Source organism: Dermacentor silvarum, unplaced genomic scaffold (assembly GCF_013339745.2).
Source record: "Dermacentor silvarum isolate Dsil-2018 unplaced genomic scaffold, BIME_Dsil_1.4 Seq837, whole genome shotgun sequence".
Classification (NCBI taxonomy): domain Eukaryota; kingdom Metazoa; phylum Arthropoda; class Arachnida; order Ixodida; family Ixodidae; genus Dermacentor; species Dermacentor silvarum.
Window position 1 is genome coordinate 118227 of NW_023606852.1, and position 21775 is coordinate 140001.

Here is a 21775-nt window from a genome sequence, read left to right on the forward strand (position 1 = left end):
TGTCGTTGCAACTTATTCTTTCTATACTAAGTTTATCATCTTGAGACGTCCCCATAAAGTCTCTGACTATGGGATCGCTTCCCTGCATACGACATCCTTCCAAATACATATAACTCTATCACTCCAATACAACCTGAATCATAAATCTGAACACCTCCTGAAAAATTGTCGTGGAAAACTCTGCGAAGGTGTCATCCTGCTGCCAGTACACAAATATTACTGGCAGCTTCTTCAGTTGACTGTCACTACATACAGATAGTTTCATCCACAGAGAAGGTTCTTTTTGTTTTGCACAGTGTACCAACTTAGTGTTGGTGCACTCAGAGTTTCCTAAAATTACCAGAGGGAACTCAGGTGCTGCGATTGTTCGGCTAGGGAAGTGACAGTTAGTACATGGATTTGTCTGATCTTCGTGCTTGTGGCCTCAGACGTTCTAGCAGCTTTATTTACTGTGCTTTATCTGCCTTTGTTGGCCTCAATTTCAACACAATCCTTTATTTCTAAACGTAGAAAGCATGCAGAAGCACATGCAGAAGAAATAGTGCAAGTTTATGAATCTATAATGCAATATAATTCGTTGAAATAAACAACTTGCAAATTCACAAAGCCTAAAACGCCAGAAGGACCAATTTTGGGCAAATCTATGTTCTAACCATCATTCTCATGTTGGTAGAAATGCCATGCTTGTAGCTTCCACAGACATTGGCGCCACAGATCCCTCTAAATGTTATAGGACACTCTAAGGGTACATCAACATAGACACATCAGTATGTGCATCCAACACACAGACACATTCACCTTTGCATATGTTAAAGATTGGGTGGCAGTTGGCAAAGTGTATTTTTTCCCCCTGAGCACTGTTGATCGACCCTGCTGCACTGTGTGCTTTCAATGGGTCAAAATTATCAACTCATCCAAATCTGCACCACGTTTTGAAGTGCAACATTTATTTTCAGTAAGCTGCAGTGGAGAACATACATACACTGTAAAATTTAGACTAAAAAACCTTGGTACAGTAGAACCCCGCTGATACGTTTTTCACGTGACCATAAAAAGAAGCGCAAGAGCCGGGAAACGCAAGAGGCAAGAAATGGGGAAAACTGAGAAATGAGAGTAGTGTTGAACTGCACACAATATTATTTTTATGTGTGAAAAAAAGTTGTAGTTTTGCCCGAGAGCCAAAGCATCGATTGCGATAGCAAATTAGTTGACAGCTATACAATGTAAGGACAGTAGTTTTATCGTCCGTATAAACTTGTAAACATTCGCATACTGTTGCATCCCGAATCGGCCGGGCGCATTCTTTGATTGTTTCCCATCGAGGCAGGCCCTTTCATGAGCGTCGCCCAGACGGCTGTTGCGTCCCGAATCTCGGCCGGGCGCATTCTTTGATTGTTTCCCATCAAGGCAGGCCCTTTCATGAGCGTCGCCCAGACGGCGACAGTGCCAGACACCGACGAGACGGGCAAATAAGCGCCCCAACTCAACAGTGCCCATTCTTTAGGTGCTTCCCCCGATGCCACCCCTTTCATCAGCGTCGCCCAGACGGCGACGCTGCCCGACGCAGCACTGACGTTCGGACAAAGAAGCTCACTTAGAAGCGACCGACCACAGCCACCACCCTTCGTTAGAAGCGGGGATTAGCGTGAAGGCCATTCTCCCGATCCTGGCAAGATGACCGGTGGAGGGCAAGAAACTAAGTCACCGACTTTCGTGGAAGGAGTGTCAACCCCCTGTTTCCGGATTGCCTCGTTCTGCTTCGAAGGTGAAACATTAGAGGCGGAGTTCGGTGAACAATACGACCCCTCTGATTGGTCGCATCAAGGTCATCCGATTCCCTAGCCGGGTCAACTAGGGAAGACCGATGTTTTATAAGGAGACACCTTGAGTGCAGTGGTGTGTCCTGACGTGTTCTGATATGTGCTCAGAGATGTGAGCACATATGTGAGTGAGCCGAGACTTTCAAAGTGCTCCCCCATGGAGTGAGCTTCGATATTTGCAGCCACTGTAAATATGTAAAATAAACCCTTTTTTCACTCGCTCTTACTCCCAGACATACTCATCCCTCTGGCTGAAGGATCACCGGCCTAAACGCTACCCGAGTCTCAACATTACTAACAAGCATGGTTAGTAATGTTGAGACTCGGGTAGCGTTAGTTACCCGAGTCTCAGTTAATGTTAGTAACTAACAAACATGAACAAATCACACTTGATTAGGGCGGACACGCGCTGTCAAACGCTGCAGCAGCGAGCGAAGTCTGTCGTCTATCGCTTCAACGCAAACTGAGCACCGAGAACAAACAGCACGCACAAAGCTACGAGCCGCTGACGCACCTACACTGCCTAGACTCTGCCCCCAACACAAATCACTTTCAATATACGGCCCGCGCGCCGCTGCAAAGTACGCAGTTGATGCTAGAGTACAACGCTGCTCGCTATCCCTCCCTCCCCCTCCCCCCTCGCTCCCTTTTTGCTTTTCTTTCTTGCGCACGCAAGATTTAGATGCGGTCGTCGGCTCCCCTCGCATGCTTTCACTCGCACATACAGCATACAGGTGCAGCGACGGCATTATCGCCCTTGGACTTCACACGGAACATCTATGTGCCAGAAATTTTAGTGCCCCAACGCATCATAGACACCATCTTTAGATAGCAAATAAGGATCTCGAAGGCCATACTTTTGCTGACGCAAACCGAAAATACGTCATAGGTGTCGCCCCCGGCACTTTGGGCTGCCAATGCCATCGTCAAGCCACCAAGCCAAGCGACATGAAAAGTCAAAATGGCCGCTCGGGCCGGCGCAGGGTGGCAGTTCGCAACGCATGATGCGGGAACAGTCCCACAGTTGCGACGCAACAGCGGGGTTACGAATGCATTGGGTTTTATGGGAGCTATGCCGGGACCGGCCGAAAACGACGTAACAGCCGGAAAACGGAGCACCCGGGAACGTAACAGCGGTGTTCTACTGTATATTGGTTGGCAAAAAAAAAATATCAAAAACAGCAGAAAGAAAGAAACACCATGGCAGTTTCGTCTGAAGGTGAAGCATTGAAAGCGATAGCAAGGTTTAGCTTTGCACTCAAGCTCCTCGCATGCTGTTATAACAATACGCAGCAGTGACATGGCACAACGTACCACACAGCCAACTGCTGCTGCACAGAAGGAACACGCCCTGGCAGATAGCAGCTGTGTCACAATGCTGGCGCGTTGAATGCCAGCAGCGACGTACTGGCATCGCACCTTGAGACGAAACCAACGGAAGACTGTCAGCCTCCAATGGAACTATTACATAGATTTAGAATGACGTTCGCTAGCTGTTCCCCTCAGACCAGTGTAAGCACCACGGTATGGTATGCACACAGCTGTTTAGCAGGAACACTGCCCGGGCTCCAACAGAGCCGACTGTGTAAATCATGAAAGTGCGTCCACTTGACCGCATTTGTTTTTGCTGCAAAAAGCACTGTGTACCTCTGGAGACCTCCTAACCCTCCTCATGCTGGCTGTGCATGCACGTCCTACAACGGCACAACAATGGTTGTGCCAATGAAGCAAACATGCCTTAAGGGTCCGTATAATTGCTATCGCAGTAAAATAGATACACCAGCAACAAGCGGGGGGCGCATGTTAAGTTGAACAGCAATAATACTGAAGTAGGTGTGAAAGCAGGAAGAGAAGAGCTAAACAAAAGTAAACAACAAATGTTAACACAAAACTAATCTGCCACAGCAACATTATACAAAAACACATTAGGGTCATTCCAGGCCAAATGAACCAGACATTGCGCTCTAGCCTTTCCGATTCCATTCCAGAAAATTGAGGTCAATCATTTGCTAGACTATCTGTCCTCAAACAATTTTTGCAAGCAAAAACTTTTTGCGTCTCTTAGAGCGATTTGAATGTTGTGCACGTGGGCGGGAACCCTACATTGCAAAAAAAAAAGAAAAATTCCAGCGGAAATACAATAGTACATGGAGTCGCCTTATAAATTTTCTGGTTGCTACAAAAGGAATTGCGCTTTTGTATTCTTTCCTATTGGCAGCCGCTACTTTGTTTCACAATGTGCTTTGTGATGAAGCAATACGGCAATCTGGGCTGTGTTTGACCCTTTTAAAAAATTCCAGAAGCCTTACAGACAATACAACTACATTGCTTGGCTGGATAGCTGGCAGTAAATGTGTAAAAAGAGCATTGAAGTTGATGGGCGAGTAGTTTTGAAGTGGAAGAGGCACAAACATTAAAAAATGTGCAATATGCCTCATGTTTAGGCCCTTATAGATTGACAATGCAGTCCAACTAAAATGCATGGCTGAATTCATTAGAGAGGGTGTACAAAGGAGATTTATTTCTGAAAGTTTCATCGGAGTATTTTGTATTAGGTGAGAAAAAAAATTTGTCGAGGTCCACGCAACTGGGCACCTGCCTTTAAGTCTGCTTCACTGCGTCACGCACTTCAATCTAATCAGGTTATGTACTGAAGGCATATATATTTCACCTGACATCACGGCCACAGCTTCTTACCATGCTATTACCTAAAACATGGTGGCACCAATGATGTCAGCACACCCTATCTACCATGAGTAACCTGCCTTCATTGTGATACATACGGTCAGAACATCACTGGTGTCTGTGCCAGAACCACACATGGTGTCATTACCTCACTAGGAATGGATTCTGTCGTGCTCTCGCTTTTCTGGTCCATCTACGCAGCTGCTCCCCGTGCTAGCACCCCGAACATGGCTGCCACAACAATGTTAATGTAAAGCAGCTATATCAAGAGATTGACACAGTATAGTAATGTACACCCGTGAACATTAGTATGTGGACCAGAGGGCTGCCAAAGAAAACTGAATTTCGTCATATTACCAAGCAAAATGGAATTAATGGGTACACTGAAAAGTTCACAATGCCAAGTTTTTACTGCAATCTTCAATTTCAAGTTGCATTCACAGGCAGAGGAAAAAATCGGCTTTATCGTGCAACCCCTGGTACGTATACTTTTGCGCACGGGTGTACATCGTAGTGACTGCAAGTCATGATCTGAACTGCACATCAGCCAACACAAGCATTGCAGTGCAATACGCAAATATATGGTCGATTGTTGCAGTGTTTGAAATGCAGAAGAGTGCAAAATTACAGTGAGAAGACAAGGTGGGCCATCCCCTACATCTGGTGAACAAGGCCAGTGTTACCTTAGGTGCTGAGACAGAAGTGGTGCCTGGAGCAGCCACACGCACAGTTGCTGCCCCGTGGCTGTACGAACAGGAGTCGCACGAGTAGGACTGGAAAGCACCAGAGTGGGCTGGGCTGCTTGGCCGCCAGCGCCTGCCATGGCACCCACAAACTGGAAGGTGGCACCACTCATAAGCTGCCCTGCTGGCTGCAGGATCACCTTGGTCAGGCCCGCAGAGGTGGTGCCTCCACCTGAGGCTGCTGGCACACTCATCTGTAGCTGCCTGCAGGGATAAGGGGGCACTCTGCGGGTACTGTTCAAGAGTGGCTCGAAAGCAAACACATGGTGGTCACCAAGCCAAACACCGCAAGACATGTTTATAGGACTAGCAGCATCACTTAACAGGTTAAATTGTGGGTTTAACATCCTGAAACTGCACAGTTAGCTACGAGAAATGCCGTAGTAGAGCGCTCTGGATAAATATTGACCGCCTGGGGTTAACATGCACCCAAAGCATGGTACACGCACATTTTTGTCTCACACTTCCACTGGAATGCATCCACTGCCACCAGGAATCGAATCCACAACCTCATGCTCAGAAGCAGCATGCCATACCCACTGAGCCACTGCAGTATAATTGAACGGATTAAGACTGTAGGAAACACTTGATAGCTTTTGAGAGACTCTTCTGATTATTCATCTTTAATATCCCATATCTGCAATATGGAATATTATTCATCTTTAATATCCCATATCTGCAATATGGGCTACGAGCGATGTGGTAGTGGGAGCTCCAGAGTTCTGTGGCCACTTGTGTTTAATGTGCACCTAAATCTAAGCACGTGAGCATTTTTGCATTCTGCTCTTATCAGAATGCAACTGCCGTGGTTAGGAATCAAACCTGCGACGTCCATGCTCAGCAGACGATACAGACCAAGCTAGAACACACAACTTTGTTACTAGAAAACCCCTCGACTCCGTTTGCAGGGGAATAAAAAGGCACCTAGTGTGTGTGTTAAAACATCAAACAATACAGGCTACAGGAACCCCAAAATGATGTGATGAAAGTAGAACTCTATAGAAACACCATAATGTGCACTTGTAACATTAAATGGCACATGCTAACAGTGAACACATTCAAGAAGCACAAAACTTGTGATCCAAACAAGACAAAGGGTTCACAGGATGACGGAGACCAAGTGATCAAAAGTGGATGAACCAGGGCTGGTATTTTGTAGCGATGCATTTTTCTGATGCTAATTCCTTTCGGCGCTTTTCACGTTTGTGAGTGGTCAAGCGACTCTCTGCCCCAAGCGGAGTGTCGAACGCCAACACTCACGACTGCGAAAAGTGCGAAAGGCATTAGCATCGAAAAAGGTATCACTACAAAATACCGGCCCTGGGTGGCTTTAGGCTGAGCCAATCTTTCGACTATGGGATTTGCCTTCATCAAGGCCTGACGAAGACAAGTTCTATAGTCCAAATTTTGGCTCCGGCCTAAGGCTTCTTTTGTTTACCCACTGTTAATTACAACACTTGTGAGGCACACGAGATATGTGGGATAAACACATTTCAGATTGTTGTCAGGAAACAGCAGTAATTACCATCTGTTTTAAATTGTATTGCTAGCATTTTGAATTAGTAAAAGAACACACTAGTTGAACCATTAGCCTAAGGAATGAATATGCATTATGCACACATACCAACATATCACATGAAATTTTAGATACAAGCCGCTTGTATCTGGCACCAATCCAGCTCCAGCACAAAACCAATCCAGCAATCCAGCACAAAAACTCAACCATTTTTGTGCTAAATCTAGTGCATTTACTTCCCATTTCTTTCTGCAAGAGAGTGCCAGCAGTTTTGTCAGTTGGGATGGTACTAATTAGGAGCACTTTCATCAATATTGTTATTTTTGCAGGCATGCTTTCAGTTGACTTTGCCATACACAAAACATGCAGTGAATACTTAAAATATTCAGTAATGATTAACTGGAGAGGGAAGGTATTCTCAAGCGATCACTTTCACAGATCACTGTAACGAATTTCGCGTCTCTGCACCATATACATAAATGTATATAGCCGATAATGGTTTTGGCATTGTGCAAAGATAGTAAGCTTGGCCCTGCAGCAGAACTGCGTCCGCCTTATAGGTTGCTATGCCCTGTGCAACTAACATGAAATGTCACGAGACTGATCGCTCCAGAATACCGCCTCAGTACACACCACAGGACCAGTTGCTGGAAGTGTCAAGTGATGCCAGACAAGCTAGGTGTCGTTTGTGCAAATAAGTTTTTGCAATACTCAAGGTTATGCATCTACAGTTTGAGCTGCACAAAAGCACTAATATTTCTGTTCATACATTTCATTATGTTCTGTACGAAAGCAAAGTATGCCTTTACTTTTTTTTTTCAACCGCATTCTACATAGATGTGATAAAATTTGCATGTAGAGTACTCTTGTCAGAAATTACGTCACAAGCAGTCACCACTCAATGTGCTTGCACTAGGCAACAGAACTCTTACACAGAATGTGGACCGCTCTCCCGTTAAACATTTCCTTTTGAGTAAAGCAACATGCCAGTTTACAGAGAAGAAAGAAACAAACATTTCATAAAAATAATTTTTGAAAAAGCATGCACGTTCTTCTGGAGAAAAAAGAGGGTTGCCAAACATACAAATGTGCTTAACAGACAGGGAGGGAAAAAACAAACTACTGGATAAATGCTAGTAATGAGCACACCAAACTTTTAAACTGGGCCTTGTCTCTTAGTTGATAGGACAAGAAGTCTCGAGCTTAGAAACCTTCAGTGTTCCTTCAAAAATTCATGCTCAACCTATGCATCTTTGTCCCCGGATACACAGATATTAGAATAACAAATTAACACTGATGGATATTTCCAACCCCCCTAACCTGGTTAAGTCCCCACAGAGCAACACACGAGTGTTAAATAAATAAATTCGGGCATTTGAAGTGCCAAAACCACGATGTATTATGAGGCACATTATCTGCATTAATGTTGAGCATCTGCGGTTGTTTAATGTGCACCTAAACATAAGTACACGAGCATTCTTGCATTTGATTCCATCAAAATGTGGCCATGTTTTTGCATTTCGCCGCCATCAAAATGCAGCCACTGCAACCCATAGCCACTGGGCTACCGTGGTGGGTAACATGCGGTTTCAGTGTTTCTTGTGCACGTACACCTGAAACTATGCACTGTTGCATTTTCACATGGAAAAAAACAACAATATTACGATTTGAACCATTTGATATTCTTCCTTGAATGTAAAACTTCACAAGCAAATAGATGTCTGTCTGGCATCACTTGGAAGTTCCAGCAACCAGTCTCAAAGCATGTACACCTCTAGTTATTCTTTCCTGAATACTACACATATTTCACCAGAATATTTCTCTAGAGCAAATTCCAATGAAAGCATGCATGCAAAAATAGCAATGAGTACGAAAGTTCTCCTAAATGGAAGCATCCCAACTGCCAAACTGCTGGAGATCCTGCTGCAGGCAAGAAATCTGAAAGGCAGGAGCAACTTTTGAATAAGTCTCCAAGACAAATTATGGGTATTTATCGACAAGACATAGATAAGGAGCACCATGCTGCTGTGTCGTCCACATCGCCTTACACTTCTGCTAGCTCTGAAAAGCATCAATTGTACCAGCAGTGTAATAATAAAAGCTGAATGAATTACTGTAACAACCTGTGCAGTTGGTGCCAATTTGCAAACAAGATCTAAATTTTTTTCCACCAAAAAGAAGACATAATATTCTTAAAAAGAAAAACTGTTGTGCTTTAGGAGACGTGCTCACATACTAAACTTAAATGCTCGCAGCATGAACCAGTGAAGTGAATAGAGCAATGCATGCCATAATTACTGCTGTTTGCATGTCAACAAGCCCTTAGCAAAGCAATCATAAAATCTGATGCCAGTGCACCAAGTTCCATGCAAAGCAAACTGCAGCGATCAGCGCCACACATGTCTATCCTTCCACTGTAGCTTAACATCACAGTTTCTGCAGCGCGCTGCAAGAGATGGCACAATCGCAACACATTTGCTGTAGTAGTGGCTACACTGATGTGTTGTCGTTGCTGCCATGCCATCACCATTACCGTGCCTTTGTTGGCCGTGATTATCATTGTTTGCCATGCCATCATTGTGATACTGCCTATGTTGGCTGTAATCACTGTCACCCCTTCATCATCCGTTGATGGGCCAGCTATCATCATATTCTGTAGCATGTACCGTGGGTCTGGGGTGGCTTTCTACAATATATGTTTCCTTGCTACAGCCAGGAGAATAAAATGTCATATGATAGACATGCAAAAGAGAGAGAGAGAGAGAGAAAGAAAACCTATTTACTTCTGCTCCTCTACCTCTAAGATAAGTCAAAAGTGCACAAGTTCACTCCTCCCGCAAAACCATACTACGCAAGCTTTCTGTGGCTGTTCCAGTCCAAGACTTCTTACTTTTGTTTTGTTTTATTCTGCTAATTGAGCATAGAGCAAGGAACAATGAAGAGGAAAACATTGCACTAGTGTCAGCGTACACACCCGTCAGGCACGCTTCCTCCCGGTATTTTTGCGTTGCTGACATTGTTCCAACTAACCGCAGCCACTTACTGCAGCAGAGCCTTGGGTCCGAGGCACCACACGCTCAGACTGTATATTTACTTTATTTTAGCTAACAACAGTGACAAGCAATCGACAATCACCCTCAACAGCAGCACGAACAGGATATCTGTCCATGACATCTTTGCACACAAAATTAGTTACTTTCATGGCCAGTACTTACTACAGATACTCAATGTCTATTGGTGCGTGTCTTACCATTCTATGCGAATGGACTTAGAGCCATATGCTTGTGCTCTCTGGCCTGCCCCACAATACAGCCAGACACACCACCTTCTTTATAAATGCACAATGCCAACTACATTGAAGTTGAATGAACTTCAATCCCAAGCTATCCTTCTATGGTTCACAATGAATGTGGTTGAGGAGCAGGCAACATGCAGTTGCTGGTATGAGGAGACTGCACGTCATGTGCACTCAGACTTGACCTTGTCTATGATGCCTTCCACCGACAGGAAGAATGCACCTTGCGTTGATCATTTCTGAACACTAAAGGGGCAAATATACTCCGACGTAGCGTGCTGGCGCGCGCGCGCGCGGCACGGCGACGTTACGTTGGCTGAAGCACCACCCTCTACAGTCCGACGGCTCCCGACCGCCGACGTGACCGGCGGCTTCTGACGCGCTTGGACGTCGTCCGGCTCCGAATAGAGCCGCCTGCATTTCGCGCCGACCGCGCCGAACACCGCACCGAGCCCTCTCTCGTCGCTGTAGCTACTCACCGCCAGTACAAAATGGCCGCTTCAAACGAAAACGCGGGCGAAATCCGCACTACAGTGCCTAGAATATATAATCTAGGCACTGTATCCGCATGAAACGAGGGAGACACTCCACAGGCACAGTCCGAGTGGCGAATGGAATTGTTTCGCGGGTTCACGAGAGATGGCCCGACGTTTTGTGAATTAACTGCGCATGCGCTTCTCCAGCTGCGGCCGCTGCGCCGCGTTGGAAGTGGTTGCACTGTAGAGAGCCGGACTTGTGCCTGGCGTGGTGTCGCCGACGTGACGTATCCAACCGCAACCGCCGCCCGCCGCGCGCCGAGAACGTCGGAGTATAACAGAGCCTTAAGATAAAGAGCTGTGCCTAGAGCTCGTGCACGACCTTACTGCATCAGACCACACTCACGGACAGAAAACACTGATGGAAATTGCCCTATGCTCTTGTACTAGACCCTCTTTAGTCACCACGAGAGTATACAACATAGCTTGAAGGGGCATTCCTCCCTTTCCAGCATGTCACGAGAAACTTTCTTTTTCCAGAGACTAAGTAGCAGTGTCCACATTCTCTGTATTCGCCTTTGGCACAGGTGCCTTGCTCGTCGTGTCACTTGAGACTGGGTGTTCGTAGTGTTGGGTGGACTTTGCAGTGGACATCTACCATGGATGCGATGTAATGTGCTTGGCTTACTGGCTAACTGCATCTGTGACAACCCCACTCTAGCTCAATCTGCGGCGACAGCGGGTCAGAGAAGCAGGCCACAAGATGCGCCGCACAGATCAATGCTGCAGAGCCATAACGACAATTCATAAGCGATTAGGGCCACACACACAAAAGTCAGATGTGCATGATAACATTTCTTTACACTTTCAGGAGCCCAAGAAGATAAGTGAACAACAAGAGCAAGCAACATTTCCATAATTTCTTTTGGCTGATGGGCAGGTGCAGAATTCATATAAGTTTCAAATAATGCACCAAGCAGATGCGAAGGAAGTGAAATTTCACTACCCTGTTGTGTTAGACTGTTTACTCTCCGAGGCAAAGGCACCAACTCTACTTGACAGTATGTTTCCTACGGTGCACTTGCCTACCCTTGTACAACAGAATAAAACTGAACTGCACAAGCACACAATAAAGATTTGAAAGTACCCATGCCATCACAGTGGAAAGGCCAATCATAAGCCCTGGGCATGTGTTATAAAGATTAAATTCTGGAGTTCTACGTGCCAAAACCACAATATGATTACAAGGCAAGCCATAGTGGTGGATTTCTTTTGACCACCTGGGGTTCTTTTAGCATGCCCCCTATGCATGGTACATGGGCATTTTTGCATTTCGCCCCCATCAAGTGTGGCCACTGTGGTCGAGATTTCATCCCACGCCCTTGGGCTTAGCAGTGCAACGCCGAAGCCACTACACCACCACAACGGGTCACCGGGCATGCATCAGCACCATAAATAAGTGCTCCCATGAGGGCCTATGTGTAGTGTCCTCATAATCCACTGTGTAATGTATAGACTCGTGTAAGGGCCACACTTCTTTTTCTGCAATTTTGACAAGGTGCGGCCCTCACAGATGCTACTAGATGGCTGTAGATACCATATGCCACTACTAGATGGCGATTCACTTCGGCGATATTTCTTTTTCGCTTTCAGGCGCGCGATGATTGGCTGTTTTAGCAAAATTGGATGAGCTGATTGGCTAGTTGAGCCCGACGTCATTCAATTTGCTCAACCAGCCAATCAGCGCATGCCTGAAAGCAAAAACAAATATTGCCGAAGTGGAATGTTTCCGAATACGGCCCCATGCATCATGGCACCGAACGCGACTGCTTCTCCGTTGGAAATTTTTTTTTCTCAAAATTTTGGGCTGCCAATTTGGGGTGTGGTGCTTAGATGGGTGCAGCCCTTACACGAGTTTATACAGCAGTTTTGGGACATTACACCACCCCAACTAATTTTATAAGGGCCAATGTGCCGCACAACAGGTTTTAAATCAGGTCTCTATGCTGTGTCAACCATATTCCAGGTAAATAAAGAGGACAGGACAAAACTGAATGCATGTAAGTAATATGTACAACAGCTGGCATGAATGTAGCATCAGGGTAATCCTTCTACTTTCATGTCTTCTCCCAAGATTATTGATGGATGCCACGAGTATGCCACTCAGACAAACCTATTAACAATGTAAAATCAATGCAAATGTTCATAAAACAAGATGCTAGCAATAAGACAACAACAGCTTTTTATTTTCATATCAGTCTTCACGTATAACCTATTAAGAGGACATTCATGCAGAGCAGTGATGCTAGTAAAGAAACCAATTCCAGTGGCCTATGACCAAGGAACCCACTTTTCCTTTCCCAAAACACAGATTAGATACATCTGTGCTTGCTGAATAAAATCAGACTGTGGATACACCACACTACTATTACATGAGCAGAATGCTGGAGAGTCTAATGGGAGGAAAGCATTGCAATATGTATAAGAGAGAATCAATCTAGTTGGCTAAAGGTCCACACTGGCCTTCATAATGCGAATTATGATTGTGCACATACAAACATGCAGATATACAGTGGTCGCTGGATAAACGAAACTCACTTTAGCAGAACTGTGAGAAAAATGGTATTGACAAATTGGCAGACCATTGGCAAATTGTAACGTAATTTGGCAGAACCCTTCTTTTCTTCAACTTTGTTAAGCAAACTAGGACCAAAATCACCACGGCTCTCACCAGCTGTTATAGACAGTTTTATTTCTGGTTTATGTGTGCTACTATCAAGGGCTGCAACATGAGCACCTTGCACAATTTCGTGACCAGAGATGTCAAGCTAGTGCATTGATGAAATATAGAACATGCCAGTATAACCACTTACAAGCATATGAATAAACTGCAATACTGCACTGTATGGTATTACAGGGCAATCTTTCTACGAGGGCAATTAATTGTGCCTTGTGGTGACATCAACTATTCCATGGCGTTCAAGTTTTTCAGCTTATTAGCTGGTGTTCATTGATCAACCAATACTGTAGCCTCCTATACTGTACCTGCCAGACCAACTGCTGTCATCTATGGAGACACCACTTGTGTAGGGTGAGTCATGATATTCAGGCAAGGTAACAACAAACCTTATCACCCTATCACGCACCACTGGCGGTGGAGGGCAAAGTTGCCTGTGTTCTAGAAACAATAGTGTTCACGTGAGGTGGTAGCAGACGATTTCGTTTTGAAAACCAAACTATAACCAAAAAATTCATACTTCACTCATCACTACCACACTTTCATTGGTGCCCATGTTTTTTTTTTTCTGTCAGCAGTGAGCACCAAAAACGAAAAACGTGCACTCGAGACAACACTACGCAAGTGGTGCCACCACCTTAGTTCCAACAGCTGCTTCCCATTGGTTTGCGGATGATCCGGTAGGCACGCAATATACAGGAGCTCTGAAAGTATAAAGTGACTGCACAATGCCACATACTCGCTACAACAATAGTCGTAATAAAAGTTGTCAACTGCACCAGAGAAAGGTGAAGTGAAATTGTAAGGAATGCCAAAAGTCTAGCGATGATGACGTGAAGAGCGATGATCATGTGCATGTTACAGTGGAGGTAGAGCTAAGATTCCGCAGCATTACTTCAAACACGATGGCTTCACAGAATTCTTGTGAAAATGTTTGTGCAAGCATGCACATTTTGTACAAACAAAGCTGTGAAAAATCAAATCACAGCACAATTCAAACTCCAGTTTATAACTCCAAGTATGATAACAGCTCGCAGATATTTTGAAACAAAGTAACATCTTACAGTAGTGCACCCAGGATCTCTGCCAGGGGGGGGGGGGGGTTGACAGTTTGCCCAATACCATCTAAACCGCACTAATTTCAACTGCTTCACGGGAAATTGTCAAAAAATTCGCTTTTTGCGAGTGTGCAGACGATTGCACGTCTTACATCTTAGTTGGAGTACTCAAATGCACAAGGAAAGAAAAGAGGTTAAACAAAAAGGGGGGGGGGGGGGTTAAGTCGGCCTCAAGGAGGGGTTACAACCCCCCCGCCGTCGGTGCGCCACTGACATCTTAGGATTTCCATGTCCTTCACTTAAACAAAACTTAAGATGAATGAAAAAAATTCTCCTTTTCTACCGAATTCGGTTAAGTGGAATCCACTGTATAATAACTTTGTGTTCTCTGAGTACTGATTGTTAAAATCAGAGAACACTGCAAACATGACACTGACATATGCCCTGCATGCCACGCAACATGCAATGTGACAAACTGGGTAAGACTCGGACTGCGAGTGCTGTGCAGGTTGACTTGCTTGTTATTATAAGCCAATATGGACTTGTACTTCTCACCAAGTCACCTGCAGAATTTCCCAGTTGCTTGTCACTATATCTTGCACTTGTTCATTCTTCTTTGAGCATTTTATTAATAAAGATGCACAATTTAATGAAGTCCATACTTATGAGCCATACTTTCACGTAACCAAGAAGTGTGCATTTATTTAATGTGCAGAATGCTTGTTGGAAACTGGAAGACAAGCTTAAAAGCTATCACCATCATTACTTTATGCAAAATGGCATTCTAATAATGATGTTCAACACATTTTTTCATTCTTTAGTGGTTTTTGGTCAACTTTAACCATCTTTCAAAACATTAAAGGAATATTTTAGGTGTAGAACATACATTTTTAATTCCATGGAGCGCAATTGAAAGAGGTTGTTTTGACAATACAATTCTTTTTGTTCTATAGCCTATTCCCAGACAATCTGTGTAACATACTTGAAATTGTTTTTGCAGACTGAAGGAAAGCTATGGTGGAGAGTGCTTACTTAGTAAGGGGTCAGATTTAACAAAGATATATTTTTTTAGATTCTCTCATCACAATACAAAATATAAACCCAGCAAAGCTTCCCTAAGCCGTGCAAGCACCCATGATGTCATAAAGAGAGCTGCTGGCAAAATCTCTAAAGTAGCTAGCACCCCCACCACAAGGACTACCCCCATCATGTGTAGCAAATGATCAGTCTACCCTAGTGTAGCTGTCATGAGCATCCCACCTGCGCACAGTGAGGCCTGGGGGATGGATGACCCGGATGTCAGCCTTCTTGGGGGAGCACCCTGGTGAAGGTTTCTGCACCACAAGAACTTGGGGTGCCTGTGCTGACACCCCTTTGTGCGGACTTGTCAGCTCTGCTCTGATCACAATGGGGCTGCCTGGACTGCGTGGCACTCCACCAGATTTGCGTGTGTTCAGCTCATCCTGGATTTTACGCAGGCTTTCTAGGTCACGGTTGTTGAAGCGGACTATGCGCATCACAGCGGTCAGACACACTTGATGATGTGGATACAGATGAGACACCAGACGTTGATGGCACCGTGACATCAGGCAAAGCCTCCGTAGAGACCACAGTTTCAATGGCAGCAGGCTCACTGTCAACAACAGATGAGAGTGCAGCTGCAGCGGCAGCATCTGGAAGGCCTGATGCATCGTCAAGTGTCCCAGCCAGAATCACTTTCCAGCACAGAACTTACAACAGCATCAGGCAGAGTGGTATCACTGAGAGAGGCTCCAGGCGTGCCATTTGAAGTGTTCACAACAACTGTCTCAACACTGTCCGGCACATCAATGCTGACTGCACAGAGTTCAACTGCTGGAACGTCAGGATTGGCTGCATCTGCTAATACGCTGTCAAGGCCAGCGTCGGCACTACCTGGAGCTGCTGGCATCTTGCTATCCTCAGCAGGTGGCCTGGACTCTTGTTCTTTCTCTGCTGAAAGCAAGGATCATAATGTAAAAAATGGCAGCCCCAATGACTGACACAGTGGAAATAGATCCCCCTTTGTTATGCTCCCTTTACTCTTTCTTCTATATCAGCACTTGGCAACAATTTTATAATAGAGCTTGTGAAATAGGCACAATCCTATACACACTTACTCTTATTTTATCTTGGAATTTTTCTTCACACTAGAAATTTCTGATCAGTGTCACCCAGAAAAGGCACAAGTGAAGTTGCTGGCAAGTGCAAAATACTCACACAGTCATGCAACAGTTTTTTTGTAATTTGTATTTTTTTTTCTAGATGCAAAGAAAATAAGCTAAGAAAATCATAACTACTTCTGCAAGATTGTGTTTGGTCATAATCAGAATCAATGCTCGACTTTTACACAATACACTAGTAAAAGAGAGTCATGCTATTTGCAGCTTAAAGGGGTTCTGCAACACTGCTTGGCATATAAGCTGTCTGCTTAGCCTTGTTATCCTTTTCATCCCCACACATGCATCATTCAGGCAAAGTGCAGCGTGCATGGCAGTGCACTTTGTCACTGTCAGTCATGGTTGGTCACCAACAATGCCTTTCACATTCGTGTGAAGGCATAGCACACAGCGGTTTGCCATAAAACCTTAAGGTATCATGACCACAGGAAACGGTAAATGAAGGTGGTGTTGCATTGCATCTTCAACAGCAATAAAGAACACTGCTGTCTTCTTTCACTGTTTTGTTTAACCATTATTTTGGCTAAGTTCTGAATAGTTCCTGTGCAGGTTTCCGTTCCCACAGGAATATAACACACAGAGATGCAAATCACAATGTAACCTACCGCTTCTGAATGCTTTATATGACCAGCAATGATAAATTAAGTAGTACAAGCACCCATGAATATAACTATTGAAACGTTGGTGAATCCTACATAATGTAAATGGCCTAATAAACATTACTTAAGTACCTTTCCACACACACAACACACAAAATTAGGCACTACAATTAGGCAAATTGAAAAGTGTGCTATAATTACAGCACAAAGCATGGCCTTAATTAGATGCTTAAGTAAATCGAGTTGATTGACTGCTCATCATGAGGGGTGACATTTCATTTCCAACAATGTGCGCTATGTAACACACTACATTTCCAGAAAGACTGCATTTGTACTTAATCGATCAACTTCACAATAATAATAATAATAATAATAATAATAATAATAATAATAATAATAATAAAATAATAATAATAAAGAAACTCATGGAAGCGGTTGGTATTTTTGTGATCCACAAGCAATGTCATTCAGAGCTGTGAATATGCTCTTTCAAATGTTCCTGTACATATTACTACAGTTAAATTCACCATGCATATTTTTATTTTTTTTATTTTTTTATTTTTTGAATAAGGAACATTGTGAGAGCACCTTAAGAAACACAAAGCTCTTTTGCTCAGCACTAATTTCGTGCCACGAGACTGGGGCACCAGACGTTGTTGCATTGCTTGCTGTATATTTCCTTTGAACTTTATTTCAGAATCAAATAATCTACAATTGTGCTGAGGCCACAGAAAAAAACCGCTTACGGGCTCGACGAGGTCTGCGACCTTACAAGTCAGCAAAGGCTATAACAGGGCCATGACGGTAAGCAAGGATCATAATACAGCAAAATGCGCAACGTCAAGATGCGCACCACAATGATGTTTATAAAGCAGCACTGGCATCATCCAACTTCAACATACGACACTAGAATTAAAAGCGTATAGCTTAAGATTTTTTTTTTTCCTCGAACTATTTGCTTGCATGCAAGGAAAACAGAATTTAGCTTCAAGTCCAGGCCACGCTAACGACACGCTGCGCTATATCAAACGCGATAGAAAAACAGCTTGCGACAAGAAAATACGTATATTCACTTGTGTGGGGAGCAGTAGAACACTTGGAATATAAATTCTTCAGCTAGCAGAAAATGACGAAGGCTCGTTCTGCTGCCGAAATTGACGAACGCAGACAGATCACGCGCACAAGGAAGCCACAGGGAAGGAATAAGCGCGTGCCAGCAAGGGTGTTCCGCGAACGAAACAGTGCCATCTATGCGTCAGAACTCACGGGTGAGGCGGCATGCACGTGCGAGCAGAATCTGTATGCACGGTGACAGGATTAAACCCTACAGCAGGCTCACTAGCGCATCAAGCACACGAGCCGACCAGCTACCGCAACTAGCAGAGCAGGTTAGGAGCATTTAGACAACGAGTTGAAGCTATCACAAATTTAATCAGGGCCGCCAGACGCAAGGCACAATCGTACTTAATGTCCAGTAACTGCACCATAAAAAATGTCAGGAAGTTCGTAAAGCGCTCAACATCGTACCCATCTTCCTAGTTCGCGGCGACGCAAGCGCCCATCCCGCGCTGAAAATGCGAAACGAGACAGCCACGCTTTGGGTGAAACTAACAAATAACAATGCTGGCGTCGATTTCCCTACAATATCATAAAGAAGCAAAACTTTGAATGCACAGTGAAAGAAAGCTTGGCAGAAAATGCAATCGAAACGGATTGATCTCTACCACACTCCGTACCGACGGCCGAAGGGAACGCAATGTCGTACGGCCCTGAATATGTAATAACTTAGTTCTCGCTGCGATGATTTCACGGTCCAATAGTCCCAATAGTCCAATACATAATTAAACATTTTCAAGCTAACCTAAGTTAACAAAAAAAGAAAAACAGTTTTAAAATGCAGCACGCTGCGTTTTCAGCATAAAACAACACCTAGGCCTAATAGCGAAGCCAGCGATGACCTCGGCCTAGCCTTGCCCAATTTCGCAGGAAAATGATCGGTTAAAGCGATGGCCAAGCGGGCATCAAGTATGTAAATATGCAACTTGCAGCCGCTGCCTAATGCTTAAACTTGTACACAGCGGAAGCACCTTAGTTTCACACACTAACTACAGCATACGTATTGCCGCAGCCGAATGCCACGAAGACGCAAAGCGCTAGTTATTCTTGAATGACGCGCCATTTGCAGACTGCAAGACAGGGAAATTTGAAACTACAAACGCGCCCTTTTATATTAATATCAATCGTCCAAGATGATTTTCTTTGCCCAAACACGACCATCAAATGTATCAGGAATAAACTTGGACATTGTATCAGCGGCACTTTCTTGATGCAACAAACAAAACAAACAACATAAAAAATTGGCTTGTATTTACGCACGGACGGACCAACATAACACTCTTTGGCTGCGCATAATTGACGTATCCGCAGACAGCATGGCCTGAATTCAATCTGCAAATACGTCCCATGAAGCTAGTGTGCTCTAATGAATGACAAACACACTTAGTTACGCAGTGATTGCGGTTTACCTGACTCTTGGGAAAGCATCTTGCAAGCTTCAAAATCACGCGCCCTCCATTACCATCCCAGACTGCACCACTAGCTTGTGCTGTTGCAAGGAAGCAGAGGGGGGCTGACAAGGGTGACTCCCCCAACTAAAAGCTCCGCGGAGAGGCTGCGTAGGCAAAGAAGGCGGGGCCCTCCGTGCTGCTGCTTTGTTTTTTCGGGTCAGTCGCAGAGCAAATACAGTCGCGCACGCCCCGCGTAATTTCAATAATCAACATACAATGAACAGCGTATTCTTACTTTACACTCAACAATGTAACGCAAAGCGCGGGAAGCGTCTTTACAATTACCACAAAGCGAGCTTCCTAAATGTTATCCCCTTTGCGGTGCGCGCAAACTCGCGTGTGGTGCTATGTTTCTTAATCATCGTAACTTCATATTTTATTTTCTTCACTCAAGAATTTCACTTGGCGATCTCATTTTCAATTCATAGCATACGACAATACGGCCCCACTAATGGCCAACCCGGATTGGGTTGCTCCGGCTGTACTCCGGCTAGCTCCGGCCGTCCCATTCGAACGCAGAGGGTGCAATTGCGGAAAGGGGCGTGGCCGCTTCTTTCGCCGCACCGCGGCGCGCGCCCCCAACAATGCGGAAGGTCATTTGGCTGAACATTGTAAACGTCACAAATGCCGTCCGAATATTTATGACACTAAGTTTCTGGCACGTTCCGGAGATAGACTCGAAAGGGAGATATTAGAAGCTTTTTACATTGCGAGGGCCGAGAGCACGTGCATTAGCTGCCCGTCAGCCAACAAAGGGCCGTATTCTGAAACGTTCGCCTAGGCGAAATTTCGCCTAGGCGAAATCAGCATGCGCGCTGATTGGCTGGTTGAGCAAATTGAATGACGTCGGGCTCAACCACCCAATCAGCTCATCTAATTTTGCTAAAACAGCCAATCGGCGCACGCCTGAAAGCGAAAAAAGAAATTTCGCCTAGGCGAACGTTTCAGAATACGGCCCAAAGAGATTGCCTTTTGATGCGATAGGAAGTTCATGACGTCACGGTGGTGCAATTCATTTTCATGTATATAATCCTTAGCGCCTGTCTGTTGTACCTGTCTTCTTTTCGTGATCGTCTCTTTTGCGCAATTTTTTTCCAAGTATGTCACACCAACTCGCCCACATCAAGCTCCTGCTGCTCCAGCCCCTCATAAAGCCCCTTGATCTCGAAAGTTGCGACACTCTCCTCCGCGCGCGCGCTTTCTCCCTCCTCGGGCCGGCGCGGTGTGCACGGCACACTGAACCCTCCAGTGGCTCGCTGCAGCCGCATTATAATCAATGCGCGCGCTTGTTTATTCGGCCCTTTGAATCGTTATATGGAATTTATCCCTTGCGAAACTGTCGTGACGAAAGTACGCTTCCGACAGAACGGCGTGACAATTTTTTTGAAGGCGCTTCGATAAAAACAAGTGGAAGCGCTCCGAAAAAATGAGTACCAAGCAGTGGCTGAGCGGTTTGCCTCTCCGTTGCCACTTCGGTATTGAGCGCATATAATGTCATAATCACCACCTTTGAGACTTCAATAGTGCTGTTATGCGTTACATTCGAACGGAAACGACTATTTGGCGTCGTACAGTATATCAATAACATTTGTGTGTCCAGTTAATTATTTGGACCCAGATTTTAAAAAAGACCAAGAGCTCTAGAGAAATCGTATACCGACTGCATAGTAGCGACAGTCGTGTGTACTTACAGCCAGTATTTTTTCGTAACGAAGTATTAATTAATTAATTGCTTTTAATTAGTGAATTTTTTAATGATTGCTTGAATCGCGAACATGTAAATTACAAAGTAGTAGGGCACCTCAAAAAACCTTCGAATCAACCATTTTTCGTGCTGAAGTGTGCCCGGTTGTTTTTTTTTTTTTTTTTCTAAGAAAAAAAAAACAAAAGCCCGCGAAATACGCGAAATATGAAATAGATGCGCGCTCGCGCGTCGCTACTCAAGCACTCCCAAGCGAATAGCCACGGATGCATGGCTTTACTAGCGGCGGCAGCTCGATACAGGACTTCACGCTATTTGATGCTCGCGGCATCATGAGAACACGCCGTTGACGCATTGACGAGCGTAGCGGAGCCGTAGG

At 44.8% G+C, this 21775-nt stretch overlaps 1 pseudogene; it reads right to left on the reverse strand.

Moving 5' to 3' along the window:
• LOC119435695 (protein lin-54 homolog) overlaps positions 1-16304 on the reverse strand; it is a 96311-nt pseudogene extending 80007 nt beyond the window's left edge.
• Between the last annotated feature and the right edge of the window lie 5471 nt (positions 16305-21775).